Raw genomic sequence first — 15,617 nt, forward strand, 5'->3', positions numbered from 1 at the left:
TCGGACATGTTCCCATGTATCTACCAGCTGGAGATCGCCAATGAGTGTCTCAAGTTCGGGGCACGGTGAATGGCGTGGCAGCTGATCTTTAGGTGCTTGGGTGCGATTGAAATCGTCCCCTACTAGCAAGTCATCGTGCCTGGCTGAAAAAGCGGAGCTATTCCATCTACGAAGAAGAGCGATTGGTCACGACGGCGATTCGTTCCGGAAGGGGCGTACACATTGATATACCGGACGCCTTGCACCGTTACGGCCATTCCTCTAGCGTCAAGGAGATATCGGACTTCGTCCGCCTCGAGGCCCTCTCTGAGGAGAACTGCGACTCCACTGTTAGTTGGCGAGGCGTGGGACACATGAGCCGTAAACCATACATACCCGGGAAATCGGCGAGGAAGACTTCTTGGAGAAAGACAATGTCAACATCTGCTGCATTGAGCATGTCTTGGAGCAGCGACAACTTCGTACGTGTCCCAATGGTGTTAATGTTGATGGTCGTTAAGCGATAGGTCTGTAGATCGTCTCCTGCGGTAAGAGCCACCGTCAGTGTCACCGTAAAAGGTGGGGCCTGTGATCTGCTGGCCGCGTCCGCGCCGTCATCTGTTGCTACTCGGGAGGGGCCGAGGTGTGTGAGGAGAGAGAGACCCCTCTCCTCATCCACAGCGGCCGTAGAATCGTCTTCAGTGTCATCCGCCCAAGGTCCGTAAGTTAACGGTGGCTGCGGTAGAACACTTGTGGGCTGAGTGACTAAGGGTGAATTCGCAGTTGTTTCCGGTTGTGTACCAACGGCGGGCGCTGTGCTGGCCATCCGTTTGCCCGAGAGAGCGGAATCGGGTTTGTTAAAATCAGACAAACTGACAGGTGAGAGCGATCTCGTGTCATCCATTTTCCTCTTCGTTTCGTCGGCCGTCCGGTCGTCAACCGGAGAAGACGTCCGCTGGAGGCAATCGTCTGAGGGTGTGCGACGTCGCTTTTTATGTTTCCTCGGTGGCCTTTGTTTGTGGACGTGGGTTTCTGTGTCCGAAAGAGAAAGGCAGAGGTCGGTACAACCCTAGCGTCGAGTTCCATTCTCTCGTCCAAACCTTCATGTGAAGTCGATGGGCGGCGTTCTTCAATCTCTGCAGACACCGTAATGGTGTTGGTCAATCCAGGACTGGCGACAGGTGTGCATTCTAACGCTTCCTGTCTTCCAAGGTGTTTGTCGTCTGTCATGACGGTCGATCGTGTCACCTCTGCGTAATTGAGGGGGAGGGCCGTGAGCGTAGGAGGTGGTGTCGTGTCATGTGTAACCCGACGTTGAATACACGCCGAGCGCACATGACCCTCCTGGCCGCAACCAGAACAAGTACGAGGTTGTCCGGCGTACATTACAATTGCTCGACAGCCACCTATGACTAAGTAGGATGGCACACGTTTCTTTAATTCAATTTTCACTTGTCGGACGCCGTTGAGGACCTGGCTAATTACCGTCCCACAAGGGCGGAAAGCTGAGGTAACGACGTCCGGTGGCACTTCGAGAGGGAGTTCAAAGACTCTTAGTATGCGTAATCCTAGTCCATCATGGTCAACAGTAACCTCTCCGATGTGACCATCGGAGCGTTTGAACTTGAGAGTGTTCGTGCATCTGTTCACAACTGCGTGACATAACTCGTCATCGACCATCATGACGTAAACGACGCTACTTGGATAGGTGGATACCGATGGTGTGCTGTGTTCGTATTTGAACTTCGTCACGGATGAATCGTTCGACTTCAAAGGCTCGTAGTCGTGCGTACCCAGGCTGGAAGCTGATCTGTATAACGGAAACATATAAGACTGTCTAGTCACATTAGACTGTCGAACTGTGTTGTGTACATAGTTCCGCGTAGTCAGCGCATACATAATTTTCCCACTAGAGCGCGCCCCGCTAAGCACAACAGCGCAGGCGCAGCGCTTGTCCGTCTCCGCACTACGAGATGGCGCTGCCATAGAGACAGACCTAATTCTGCTTCCGCCGATCCGCGTATTAATATGTAACGCAGCCAATGAGATTGCTGCTTACATAGAACCTTTTTCTCCTCGCGGATCACACTCGCGCAGTGATACATGAACGCGTGAGGTATTATAGCGAGTAGACAGACCTCCAATTAGTCGGTCTGCATCAGTCTGTACCAGTTGCATTTGTCGGCACCAGTCTGTACCAGTCTACATTTGTCTGTACCAGTCTATAGTCAAGTTTCAGTCTGCGCCTAATAAGATTACCATATTCCTGTACATAGCCATGAAGATAAATGTATAGACACTTTTGTCAAGTATCAGAGATATATGTGAGAATAAGATTAACGTAGCAATACCAAAGGAACTCTAGATTGTCAATTGTAAATAGCATCCGGAACCAAGTTAAGTAATTTTTACGCTTGTTATTATTTTAATAAATGTGTGTGAAAATTAATTAAGTTCTGTTTAAAGTTGGTCACCGTCAATCTGCTACTCTAAGCGTGCAAGTGGCCTTTCTATCGTCTGACCTAACGGCAGAAGATAAACACGCCACGATAAGACCACAATACATCTTGCTAACACTCGCCTACCTCGTTAGAGCGACAAGTCAAATAATCTGATGGTGTGTGTACTGAAGGCCTTACAGTACGCACACCACAAACTGCTGCGAACTTGAAATGTAATGGTAAAAATGTATCTCTTGAAAAATGATAATGCTTATAATGACTACGAAAGTAAACAGTAATTGTAGTGCAACTCTTAGATATACTAAACATGTAGAATTCCAGCATCTATGCATCGACCAAAGCTTGAAACGACTACTGACTATCTCTTCGTTGTAGTTCAACAAATATTGAAACCAGAGACGCTACAATAAATAATATCTTAGAATGAACGACTTAGAAAACAGTAGAATGAAGCCGTGGCAAAATAATTACATCGCTGGAAAGAATTTCCTACAGTATAACACTGGACAAAATTAAATTGCTAAAATGAATGCAAAGCCGACTCCAAAGGAACACTGAAACGGTCAGCTGGAGCTGATATTACCTTCCACACGATTACAGCGCCTAGAATACATATGTTTTTCATTTTAGTCCTCATAGTCTCATACTGATTCCTCTGAACTTAATTACGACATCTACGAGTATCTTTAGCTGCCTAGTAACTGCAAATTTAAACGTTGCTACATAATAGTGATTATCTTAGTCTTAAATATGTAGCATATGTATAATCCCTACACCTAGTAAACGAATCAACTTCCATATTGCTTTCAATGAATTGTAGTATTTTGTTACGCTCTCTAATCAAAATATTGGTTTTCTTCTTTTCCATTATTTCTTTTGCACATCAACTCCGCGTTCTTAGATAGACTCAAAAAGAACAATCGCTCAAAAATTATTTGCGTGCAGAAAAAACCCTATCTAATATTCAAGTACATGCAGTGTCAGTAAACACGGTAGCGTTCATCTTTCTTTAATGATAAGCTTAAAACGTTTTTAGACATTAGCAGGAGTAAAAAGTACTGTATAATATATGCATATATTTTGATTCGTAAGATACCGAATAGTCACTCCAGAGTGAGAAGCTACCTACCAATACTCCGGTTGGCTATAATTAAACTTTCCCTATTTAGCACGTTATAACACGGAAACTAATTACCGTACGATACCAAACTTGGTAGCATTAATGTCAAGGACATGGGGAAGAGAAATAATGCAGAATCAATTCAATTAAAAAGTGGTTGAAATGGCTCTGAGCACTATGGGACTTAACTTCTGAGGTCATCAGTCTCCTAGAACTTAGAACTACTTAAACATAACTAACTTAAGGACATCACACACATCCATGCCAGAGGCATGATCTGAACCTCCGACCGTAGCGGTCGCGCAGTTCCAGACAGTAGTGCCTAGAACCGCTCCGCCACTCTGGCCGGCTCAGTTCAATTGAAAGACTTTTAATGTGTTGCTACAGCATGATACCATTACGTACCGGTATCACTACCGCTTCAAAAGGGGCTCAGTATGACTGCCATCAGTGTCCAGAAGAGTCTGAAAGCGCAGGTTGCAATCTGCACCACAGAACAAAGCATGTCCGTAGGCATGCTGGCTATATCTCTTGATATGCTGCGCTTCAGATCAGCACCTGTGTGGAATGTTCCACTGGTAAACCCTGTTCTTCAGGTAGCCCCACAACCAGAAATCACAGGGAGTGAGATCAGGTGATCGTTCCGGCCAAGCATTTGGAAACGATCGGCTTATAATTCGGTCGTTTCCAAATGTGTTTCGGAGAAGCTGATGAACTTCACGAGCGATGTGCGGTGAGGCTTCACCTTGCGTGAAAACTATTGAGTTCAATGTATTTCTCTCCTGCAGAGCGGTATGCAATAGCGAATCATATCGCAGTAACACTGGCCAGTCACAATGAACGTCTTTGGTCCTTGAGCGCCTAACCGTTCAAAAAACAATGGGCCAATAATGAACGTAGCTATGAAGCCGCACCAAGCGTTGACACGTTCACCATACAGAGTCGCTCCATACCCAGTGACTCGAGCTGAAGATCCCTACATTCGGCAATTCTTTGTGTTCACCTCAATCGACAGAGAAAAATGAGCTTCGTCTGTTCATAGGATGGTCCAGGACCAGCCCTCGTCAACTTACGTCCTTGCGAGAAAGTGGAGAGCGAATTAAACACTTGGTGCAAGCTGCTGTACGATACAGATCTTGTACAGAATGTTTCGAAGCATTCTACATAAAGCGGTCCACGAAATGTTGAACTGTCGTGTCACAGCGCACGCACTGCCTGAGGACTGGGAATTACACGCCGCGTTGTCCGCCTTAGCAACAGCGATTTCATCAACCACTTGTGGTGCAGCCGGTCGTCGACCTCTTTCCAGAGCGACGTCCGGATCTCCAGTTGACTCGAAGTTCTTCATCAAGCTCCACACAGCAGGTGGGGAAAGAGGACACTACCGTAATCTTCTCAGTCGGCGGTATTCTCTAAGTGCAGCTGCAGTGTTACTGTTGTTTTGATAATAAAGCTTCACTAACAAAGCCCTGCCCCTTTTGTCCAATATCATGTTGACACGTCAACAAGCGCATTGCGACTGGTCAGGTGTGTGAGACTACCAATCACGATTACTGATCACCTGGTGGCCATAGCTGGAACTGGACGGTGGCGCTGTACGCATGGAAATCATGCACCTCATACTATGGACGTTAATGCTACCAAGTTTGATACTCGTACGGTGATTGGTTTCCGTGGTATAACGTGTTAAGTAGAGAAAGTTTAACTATAATCATCCGGTACATTGATGTATACATAAATGTATTTCACGTATTTGAAGAGCGAAAAATCTCATGAGAACCGAAAACTATGTTTTCCTTTTTGTACGAGTACATAGCTTATTTGTGTCCAAAACATTGGGAATGTATTATTCTGTGGTGCTTTCTTCATCACTGCAAAAAATTATGAGAAATTAGAATATAAATCATTTATGAAGAACGTTCTAAGCACCGTACCAGGGAACTGTCTATGAGTAAGTGCCGACAAAAAGTTTTTGTTACAGTACAGCAGAAATGTTTTAGTTAGTAGCTTCATCTCAGATTAAAGATAAGTCAAAAAGTCAAAACCAAGGTGAGAAACAAAAGCTGAATGACACAAAGTTCAGCGTAAAGAGAGCAATGAGCGATCAATGACTTTGAAAGTAACGTGTGTCAACCTACCTTAGTAAAAACCCTGAGAGGTTCTGTATTTATTTAAAATCAGGAAGTGATTTAAGATCATCTATTCATTTGCTCAGAGACTACACTGGCCCTGAAGCGAAAGATACGGAGATAACGCCTATGGAGGAGGAGGAGGAGGAGATTAGTGTTTAACGTCCCGTCGACAACGAGGTCATTAGAGACGGAGCGCAGGCTCGGGTGAGGGAAGGATGGGGAAGGAAATCGGCCGTGCCCTTTCAAAGGAACCATCCCGGCATTTGCCTGAAGCGATTTAGGGAAATCACGGAAAACCTAAATCAGGATGGCCGGAGACGGGATTGAACCGTCGTCCTCCCGAATGCGAGTCCAGTGTGCTAACCACTGCACCACCTCGCTCGGTGGACTAAAGTTGTACTGAAAATGTTTCACCACATATCGATTTGTAATATGACATTCAGAGAGTTGATGAATGGTGCACGCACTGGCAGTTGATATGAAACGTAAATAAACGTAACATACTGCACTTACATGCTCTACTGTACAACTACACTATTGATGAGAAACTGATAGAAACACTATGTACCGTAAAGTATCTATGAATACCTATCCAGAGCGACCTTAAGTGGAATGATCACATACAACAAATTGTGGGAAAAGAAGATTCCAGACAGATTCATTAGAAGAATCTTAAGAAAATGTAGCTCATTGACGAAGGAAGCGGTTGATAAGGCGTTTGTTTTAGCGATTCTTGAATGTTATTCATCAATATCCGAACCTTATCAGGTAGAACTGATGGAAGAGATGAAGATGATCGAATAATGAGTGGCGCGTTTCGTCATGAAATCGTTTAGTCTGCGCGAGAGCCTTACCGGTATGCTCAACAAACTCCAAAAAAAATGGCTCTGAGCACTATGGGACTTAACATCTATGGTCATCACTCCCCTAGAACTTAGAACTACTTAAACCTAAGGACAGCACACAACTTAAACTCCATCAGCAGACGTTACAGGAGAGGCGTTGTGCAGCACGGACAGGTTTACTATTGAGCTTTTGAGATACTACTTTCCGGGAAGAGTAAGACAACGTTACTTCCTCCCACACACATTTTGTGTGATAACCACGTTGAGGAAATTCGGGAAATGAGAGCCAATACAGACGGTTACCGACAATCATTCTTCCCATGCGCCATACGCGAATGGGACAGATTAGGGGGATCAGCTAGTGGTACCAGACGTACCCTCCGCCACACACCATTAGGTGGCCTGCGGAGTCCAATGTAGATGTATATGTAGATGAGCTCCAGAGGGAAAGAGCATGCATCACCCCGTAATGAAGGAAACATTTTCTTCGTGATTTGACACTTGGAACATCTTTATGGACATTACCGTCAGAACATCTGCCCTGTAAATGCGCTTTGCGAAAAAAATGGTATTTAGAACGTTTGACATTTCCACTTTTCATTTATTCCCATCTATCTCAACAACTAGATGCAAACTGTGTTGGTCGCACTGTGACAATATACACTGAAGAGCCAAAGAAACAGGTACACCTGCCTAATATCGTGTAGGGCCCCCCGCGAGCATGCAAAAGTACTGCAACACGACATGGCATGGACTCGACTGATGTCTGAAGTAGAACTGGGCACCAATAATCCTGCAGGGCTGTTCATAAATCCGTAAGAGTATGAGGGGGTGGAAGTCTCTTCTGAACAGCACGCTGCAAGGCCTCCCAGATATGCTCAATAATATTCATGTCTGGGGCGTTCGTTGGCCAGCGGAAGTGTTTAAACTCAGAAGTATGTTCCTGGAACAACTCTGTAGCACTTCTGGACGTGTGGGGGGGGGGGGGGGGTCGTATTGTCCTGCTGGAACTGCCCAAGTCCGTCGGAATGCACAATGGACGTGAATGGATAGAGGTGATGAGACAGAATGCTTACGTATGTGTCACCTGTCAGATTCATATCTAGTCGTATCAAATGTTCCATATCACTCCAACTGCACACGCTCCATACCATTTCAGAGTTTCCACTAACTTAAACAGTCCCCTTCTGCCATGCAGGGCCCACGGATTCATTGCCTCCATACCCATATATGTCCATCTGCTCGATACAATTTGAAACGAGACTCGTTCGACCAAGCAACATGTCTCCAGTCATCAACAGTCCATTGTCGGTGTTGACACGCCCAGGCAAAGCGTAAAGCTTGTGTCGCGCAGTCATCAAGGATACACTAGTGGGCCTTCGATTTCCAAAGCCTATGTCGATGATGTTTTGTTGAATGATTCGCACACTGACTCTTGGTGATGGCCCAGCATTGAAATCTGCAGGAAATTCCGGAACGGTTGCGCTTCCGTTACGCTTAAAGATTCTCTTCAGTCGTACTTGGTCCCGTTCTTGTTCGATCTTCTTCTGGCCGCAGCGATGTCGGAGATGTGATGTTTTACCGGATTCCTGTTATTCATGGTACACTCGTGAAAGGTTGTACGGGAAATCCCCACTTTATCGGTATCTCGAAGACGCTGTGTCTCTTCGCTCTTGCGACGACTATAACAGCACGTTCAGACTCACTTAAATCTTGATAATCTGTCATTGTGGCAGCAGTAACCGACTTAACAACTCCACCAGACACTTGCTATCTTATACAGGCTCTGCCGACCGCAGCGCCGTATTCTGCCTGTTTACATATCTCTGTATTTGAAAACGCATGCCTATAAGGGTTCCTTTGGCGCTTCAGCGTTTATTACTGATGTAACTGTATTCTTTGAGAGTGTGTGAAGTAATTTTATTTCAAATGAGATTTTATATACTTTTCTCGCCGTTCGTATTTTCCTTCATGGACAAGGTACAGATTTGAAAGTATATTAACAATTTGATGACCTCCAATTAGTATTTATCTACAGCTGCCAACTGGAAGGGGTGGGCGGGATATAAGTCACTCTACTTGGAATGAAAACGGATTTAGCTTCCTATCCTAGCAAATTCCAGCATTAACAGTATGCTACTACCGATACGGTGAGAATCGAGATTTGAGGCATAAACTGACTGTAAGAAGGGATTGGTTAATAGCATACATTCTGAGACCTCAAGGTATCACCAGTTGGTACTGGAGGGAAGTGTCAGTGGTAAAATCGTAAAGGGAGACCAAGAGATGAATACAGTAAGCAGATCCAGAAGGATGGAAGTTGCAGTAGTTATTCGGAGGTGAGGAGGCTTCCACAGGATAGAGCAGCATGGAGAGCTGCATCAAACCAATCTTCGGAGTGAAGACCACAATAACAAAAACATGGCTCTGAGCACTATGGGACTCAGCTTCTGTGCTCATTAGTCCCCTAGAACTTAGAACTAGTTAAACCTAACTAACCTAAGAACATCACACACATCCACGCCCGAGGCAGGATTCGAACCTGCGACCGTAGCGGTCACGCGGTTCCAGACTGCAGCGCGTAGAACCGCACAGCCACTTCGGCCGGCTCACCACAATAACAGCAGCAACAACAAAAACAACAACTCTACAAAGGCACCAGGTGAAATCATCTACATGAAATGCTCAAATAAAAAATATTTCGCATCCAATGTGATCCAATGAGCGGCTTTTACAGACCGTTCAGGACGCTATCATCTATACCGTGACTTTAAGAAACCCGCCATGGATAATCCGTTTCTCTTGTACCACTTGCAGTTCGAAGAACACTTCCGTACACTGTCAAGAAAATATTCGATAGGTAGCGCAGTAAACTTAACGTCAAGTTTACCGTTACCGAGAACGGCCACACAGCACTGTCTAGAATGCTCTACAGAAACACAGAATTCCTGATGTTCACATGACGCCTATATACAATTCAAACTAGTTACCTACTGCTTTGGTAATCAAATATGACATGCGATGGAAACTTAGTTATTTCTTTTTCAAGTTTTAGAGATTTTCTTTTAAATTTGAACAGTAGTATAGTTGGTTGGAGTATAGCAAACTTCCTTACACAGGGTGATTTTTTTCCACCGTGTATGAACTCTAGGGATTGATGTATGAGAAGATGAAGAACAAATACGCTATAACGAACTTATACACGGAAATGAATGGATTCCATGCTTGAGACATATATTGTTACAGAGACTGTGGCCTAATACGCGCTGTACCTTGCAACCACACTTACATTATTACTATGAAATTTGAGCTGGATCATATCATAAGCTTAAACGTAGTTTTTATGTGTATGTGCGAAGCCCCGTGATGATACATAGCTTACCGAATAGCTACGGAGGTAATAGACTCACAAATAAAATATTAAAAGTTCGGTGGTAGCTTGTGTATACGAGGAAGGACGGAAACGCAGTGGAATAAAGAGAGGTGTGGCGGGGACGATGCCAGCAAGTGCTTAAGCTCTTATAATAAAACAGAGAAAAGCGGCTTGTTGGATAAACGCTGTTATCGCATTTTTCAGGTACAGTATTATCCAAAAAACACTGGCCAACGGTCATAAATTCTGCGTCATATAATACTTTTCACGTTGCGCTTAAGGCGTGACGTGCTAGTACTTCAACACTGTAATGGTGCAGCATTAGTCTCGTAAGCTTGAAGCCCTTTAGAACTTCACGTGAACCTGCTATCTTCAAATAGTATAGAGGATTAGATGGCAGAAAATGCACTGTCAGGTTCACATGTTCTACAAAAGTATATAATTGACTAGCACATTGCTATTATTTAAAACATTGTCCAGTTAGGTTCATCACACAAGATACTTAGAAACGTTGTCTTTTTCAGTTTCTTGCGAGTTAACGGGCATTTCGCTCTCATTTAAATGTATGGGCGGTAGAGTCAGCCTACAGGAACTGTGAAACGAACCCTGTCGTCCAGAACCACGTGCCACAAAGGGTGCAGATTCACCACGAGATGGGGAAATTCACAGTCGTCTATTCTATTGAGGCCTAAGTGCTGTAGTGTATGAGTGAGACAGACGAGAACCTACGTCATAGGGAAACCCAGTAGAAGGCGTTTGTGGCCAAGGAAACGTAGCAATGTTAAACATGGCGGACCTGAGATCGGCCATAATGGGAAACATTTATGGAAACTACGAGGGCTGTCCAGAAAGTAAGTTACGATCGGTCGCGAAATGGAAACGACTATGAAAATCCGATAAAGCTTTGCAAAGATGTGCTGGGCAGTGTCTCTAGTATGACTCTAGGTAGAATTATGTTGCTCTTTTCATTCCTGAGCTCTCAGTGAGCGCGTAAAGATGTTATAGAAAATAGTGTCTCCCGCCAAGTACGTGGGCCTGGTGAGAATTTTCCCCTGAAGCTATGCAACCAACATTACCTAACTGTCGTGCGGTTTCTTCTTCAAGACAATTCTCAGCCTCATTGTGCAGGGGCAATGAAGATGTTCCTGCATCGTTTCAATTGGAAATGTTTGGTTACCCACAATACAGCCCGTAATTGTCTCCCACTGAGTTTCATCTCTGCTCAAACGAACCGTTGGCTATGAAGACAACGAGCTTTAGGCCAGCGTAGAGAATTGGCGGAAAGCACTGCCGGCTGCCTTCTATGATGAGGGTATTGGAAAGTTGGTGCAACGCTACGACGAATGTCTGAGTCAGAACGGCGACTACGTAGAGAAGTAACTGTTACAAATGAAACATTTCTGATTTTCACTGTGATTTTCACTTCGCGATCAATCGTAACTTACTTTCTGGACAGCCCTCGTATTTAATTCTGTAGTAATGCAGGGATTGAAACCACAGTAATTTTAATCTCCCATCCTCCATAAATGTTCATGGGGATCCCAGTAAAACTTGAATTTTGATCATATCTATAATAGTGAAATTAACAAGTTTTGTAACAAAGACCTGAATGCTAATGTCTGAACGCTTTGGTCGATCTTAACGATCGATATTTCATATGCAAGAGCATCATTAAAATGACAAACGTTGTAATGATCAACTCTGTGGCTTTTTTGTTTAAAACATTTAATAAGTTTAAGTTAACAGTATTTTCAGTTAAGTATCACATCATAATTTCCTCCATACAAAACTCATCGAACGATGACAGCATGACGCCTTATGGAATCATTAGGTAACAAAATATGTGTTGTAAAGTTTAGTGCATAATAGTTACTACTGTTATTATTTTAATCAGAAAGCACATTGGTGCAATGGTACTGGCCATGGCATTCAATGCTAAGTAGGAAATTGTATTGGTTTTTCGTAAAAGAATTTAACATTATATAATGGATATTATTGTTACTTTATTTAGAACGTGAAAGTTGTCAAGCTTGGATTATTTAAATATGTTAATTTCTAAAATAATCAGATAGACGCCTTCAGGAAAGAGAAATGCCCTAATCAGTTGAGCGAGGATATTCGGCGCGCGGGAAAAGCGCCCAGGGACAGGCAGAGGGAAGGTTCGTCTGGAGACACCAAAAGGTAAATGTTCGGATGTAGAAGAGAAAGCGGACGGTTGGTCTTTAGGCAGCTAGGAAGTGAAACGACTTAGAAAATTTCGCGTTGTGTGGTATTGCGGGACTTGTCTCTGAGCGGTGAGCAGCCGGGCGCCTAGTATGAACTCTTAACTTTTCGCGTAGATAACTTGTATTTCGCGATGACATTGTGAATTATCGAACTGTGTCAAATGAATAAGCGCTCGAGTGTAGCTGTATTTCTAAATACGACCACTTTCGCCATTAGTTAGCTTACTGAATAAATATTATTCTAACCAAATCGCAACTGTGTGGCCTACATCATTTATGGGTCGTTAATTTCGTTCCTGATATTATCATTACTGTTTATTATTATTATTATTATTTTCGATTATTCCAATTTAAAGAGAGAGTTTGAACTTGAATTCCTTTATGATGATTGTTTATGTTTTTTCTGAGACCAAATTTTCTTCATGTGTTCATTGTGTTGTTTCTTTCGCTCCACTGTCCATTTGCATCCTGGTCTCTTTTGTGTTGTGGTGTCAAATTTATGTATTTGATGATGTTCCTGAATTCGGTTCTATTTTCTGCATCGTTTACTGTTATGTGTGCTTGTGTGAGGTCCTCTTCAACTTCTTTTGTCCATTTTGTCCGCAGCTCGTGGTCGTGCGGTAGCGTTCTCGCTTCCCGCAGCCGGGTTCCCGGGTTCGATTCCCGGCGGGGTCAGGGATTTTCTCTGCCTCGTGATGACTGGGTGTTGTGTGATGTCCTTAGGTTAGTTAGGTTTAAGTAGTTCTAAGTTCTAGGGGACTAATGACCGTAGATGTTAAGTCCCATAGTGCTCAGAGCCATTTGAACCATTTTTTTTATCCATTTTGTTTTTCCCCTGCCTGTGTTGACGACTTTAAGAATTCGCTTTGAAATTCTGTTTTCACTCATCCTGTGGATATTCTCGTAGAACTGCGATCCTCTTTTCCTTATTTTATCCGTAATCTTGTCTGTGTATTTATATAATACTGATGTTCGTCTCTTCTTCCAGATTCCTTACTCTTGTATCGGACCAAAAGTTTTATCAGGATTTTCCTTTCTTGTTTCTCCATTTCTTTGATTTTAGTTTGTCCATCTATTTGTGTTGTTTCAGATGCATACAGTACCTCTGGAAGTACTACAGTGTTGTAGTGCCCCAATTTTGCGTTAATGGATATGGACTTTGTGTTATAATAGTTCCACGTGAGTTTATATGCTTTCTGTAGTTTTTTTATTCTTTCCTCACTGACCTTTACGTTGATCCCTGATGGCTGGATGATTTCTCCCAGGTACTTAAAATGTGGTACTTGTACGTTTTTCCCGTGGGTTGTCACAACAGGTAATTTGTCTTGTGGCACTATTTCCATGTACTGTGTTTTCTCATACGAGATTTGCAGGCCAGTTCTTTGTGCAATTTCGTGTAACTTCTCTATGGCGTTAGTGGCTTCTTTTCTATTATTTGTGAGGATTGCAAGATCATCTGCAAAAGCTAAACACCTCACATTGAATCTATTAGCCTCTCTAATGCCAATTTGGATTCCTTTGACTTCTTTTTCCCATGTCCTGATAATTTCTTCAAGAATGATATTAAAGAGAAATGGTGAAAGTCCGTCAACCTATCGCATTCCCGTTATTATATGTTATGTTAATTTTGTATTTCGCAAACTTACCATCAGCCATACAATGTAACAAAAGGGTCACAAGTGTCTAATTTAGGGCGTGTAATGCAACGTGTGCGGTTCAATCCTTTGACGAGTTTGAGCCAAGACATTTCGACGAAGAGCAACCGCATGTGAACCCGAACATCTTTGAGATGTTAGCTCGCATGCTTCTTGCCTTGTTATGTTTGGTGAACACGCTTGCTGCGCGTCAACCCTTAGGTCGACTACAATCTCTGTCCCTACAGGTCCGTTTTCTGCTCGTTAAGAAGATAGCAAAAGATCTGTTACACTTAAATGTGTGTAATGAATGCTACAATCGAAGATAATCGACAGCCCCTTCCTTTAATTATATACGGTTGTTGCCACAAAGGTTGCCAATAGCAACTCTGGTTTTACTCAGGTCAGGGAACTCATGATAGGCAACAACACTTGTACTGAAGAAAAGACATTTCAACACTAAAGCTGCATTTTCTTTACTGGCTGACTACGTCCGATCTTGGCCCATTTTCAAAAGCCACCTGTTACAGAGAACAGCATTTGTTATGACTACATGTGTTGAATGTGGATAATAAAGGTATCAGTGTTAAAATAATACGTGTAGTAAATACTTATGTGTTTGTATTTAAGAGCGGATTGTTCTGTTTATATCATCACACGTAATGTATCTCTTATCTAATTTAAAAGATGCCACGGATGCAGTTACACCTCACAGTGTTCTAGTAATGGTATGCATTATTTATTTATTTATTTATTGTCTATTGTGGTCGTTTTATTATACAGCATTATGTGATCCTCGAGACAATAGTATAGTCAACGGACTGGAAATGTGTCCTCATTACATTACACTGCGTGTTATGGTGTCTTACTTATTGTAGGTGTTATCTTAATTTTGACAGATTTTGATGCGAGTAGTTTTTATTATGAGATCTTACATAATCTTTGATATATTCAATGATTAGTGATGGGTATGAGTATCACTGACTGAGTTCAGTGTGAGACACAACGTTCCAGCGCATCATAGGTGTAAGATAGGAAGCCTATTGTTTCACTGTATAGTTTTTAGTCTCGTATTTGGTGAGTGATTGAGGTGGGACGGAGTGCAACTCATATGCTGATTAAAGGTGCTATTGAAGGTTTCTATGAATCGTTTGTGGTCGCGAATTTGGTGATTAACGCAAGATGGGGTGCTTTTCATGGGCCGATCAAAGCGCTATGGAAATTTTCTATGAACCTTTGGCTGCGCAGTCCGGTTTGCTTTTTAACATTTGCTCTGGGTGCTTGCTCATGTGAATGTAGATTTGTATTTCCTCTAAAATCTCCATTAATTGGCTTTTGGAGACATTATGCAAGGTAGTGAGATTACTCTCGGCATTTTCGCTGGAGTGTTTACTTTCTGTGAGATGGGTGCTGAAAGCTGAAACGTTATTTCACTTGTGTTCTCCATATCCCGTTTTAAAAGTTCTGCCGGCCGGTGTGGCCGTGCGGTTAAAGGCGCTTCAGTCTGGAACCGCGTGACCGCTACGGTCGCAGGTTCGAATCCTGCCTCGGGCATGGATGTGTGTGATGTCCTTAGGTTAGTTAGGTTTAATTAGTTCTAAGTTCTAGGCGACTGATGACCTCAGAAGTTAAGTCGCATAGTGATCAGAGCCATTTAAAAGTTCTGTCTGTTTGTCCAATGTAGGCTTTATTACAACCGCTTCATTCGATTTTGTAAACGCCGGAACTGTTACCTTGTTATGCTTTGTCTGTTTTTTGAATGATGCAGGTTCCTAATGTATTGATGGTGTAGAACTCTATTTTGAGATTTGCTTTCGTTACTGAGTGATTTATTCTGACACAAATTC

General features: G+C 43.1%; 1 protein-coding gene and 1 non-coding gene across 2 annotated transcripts in view; both read right to left on the bottom strand.

The window, feature by feature from the left end:
- The window catches only part of LOC126457405 (tyrosine-protein kinase Dnt-like), a 233,936-nt gene that overhangs the window by 86,333 nt on the left and 131,986 nt on the right, over nucleotides 1-15,617 (bottom strand). The window lies entirely within an intron of this gene.
- Nucleotides 6,002-6,074, bottom strand: Trnaa-cgc (transfer RNA alanine (anticodon CGC)). Its single transcript has one exon. It is a non-coding gene; the product is annotated as a tRNA-Ala (tRNA).

Source organism: Schistocerca serialis, chromosome 1 (assembly GCF_023864345.2).
Source record: "Schistocerca serialis cubense isolate TAMUIC-IGC-003099 chromosome 1, iqSchSeri2.2, whole genome shotgun sequence".
Classification (NCBI taxonomy): domain Eukaryota; kingdom Metazoa; phylum Arthropoda; class Insecta; order Orthoptera; family Acrididae; genus Schistocerca; species Schistocerca serialis.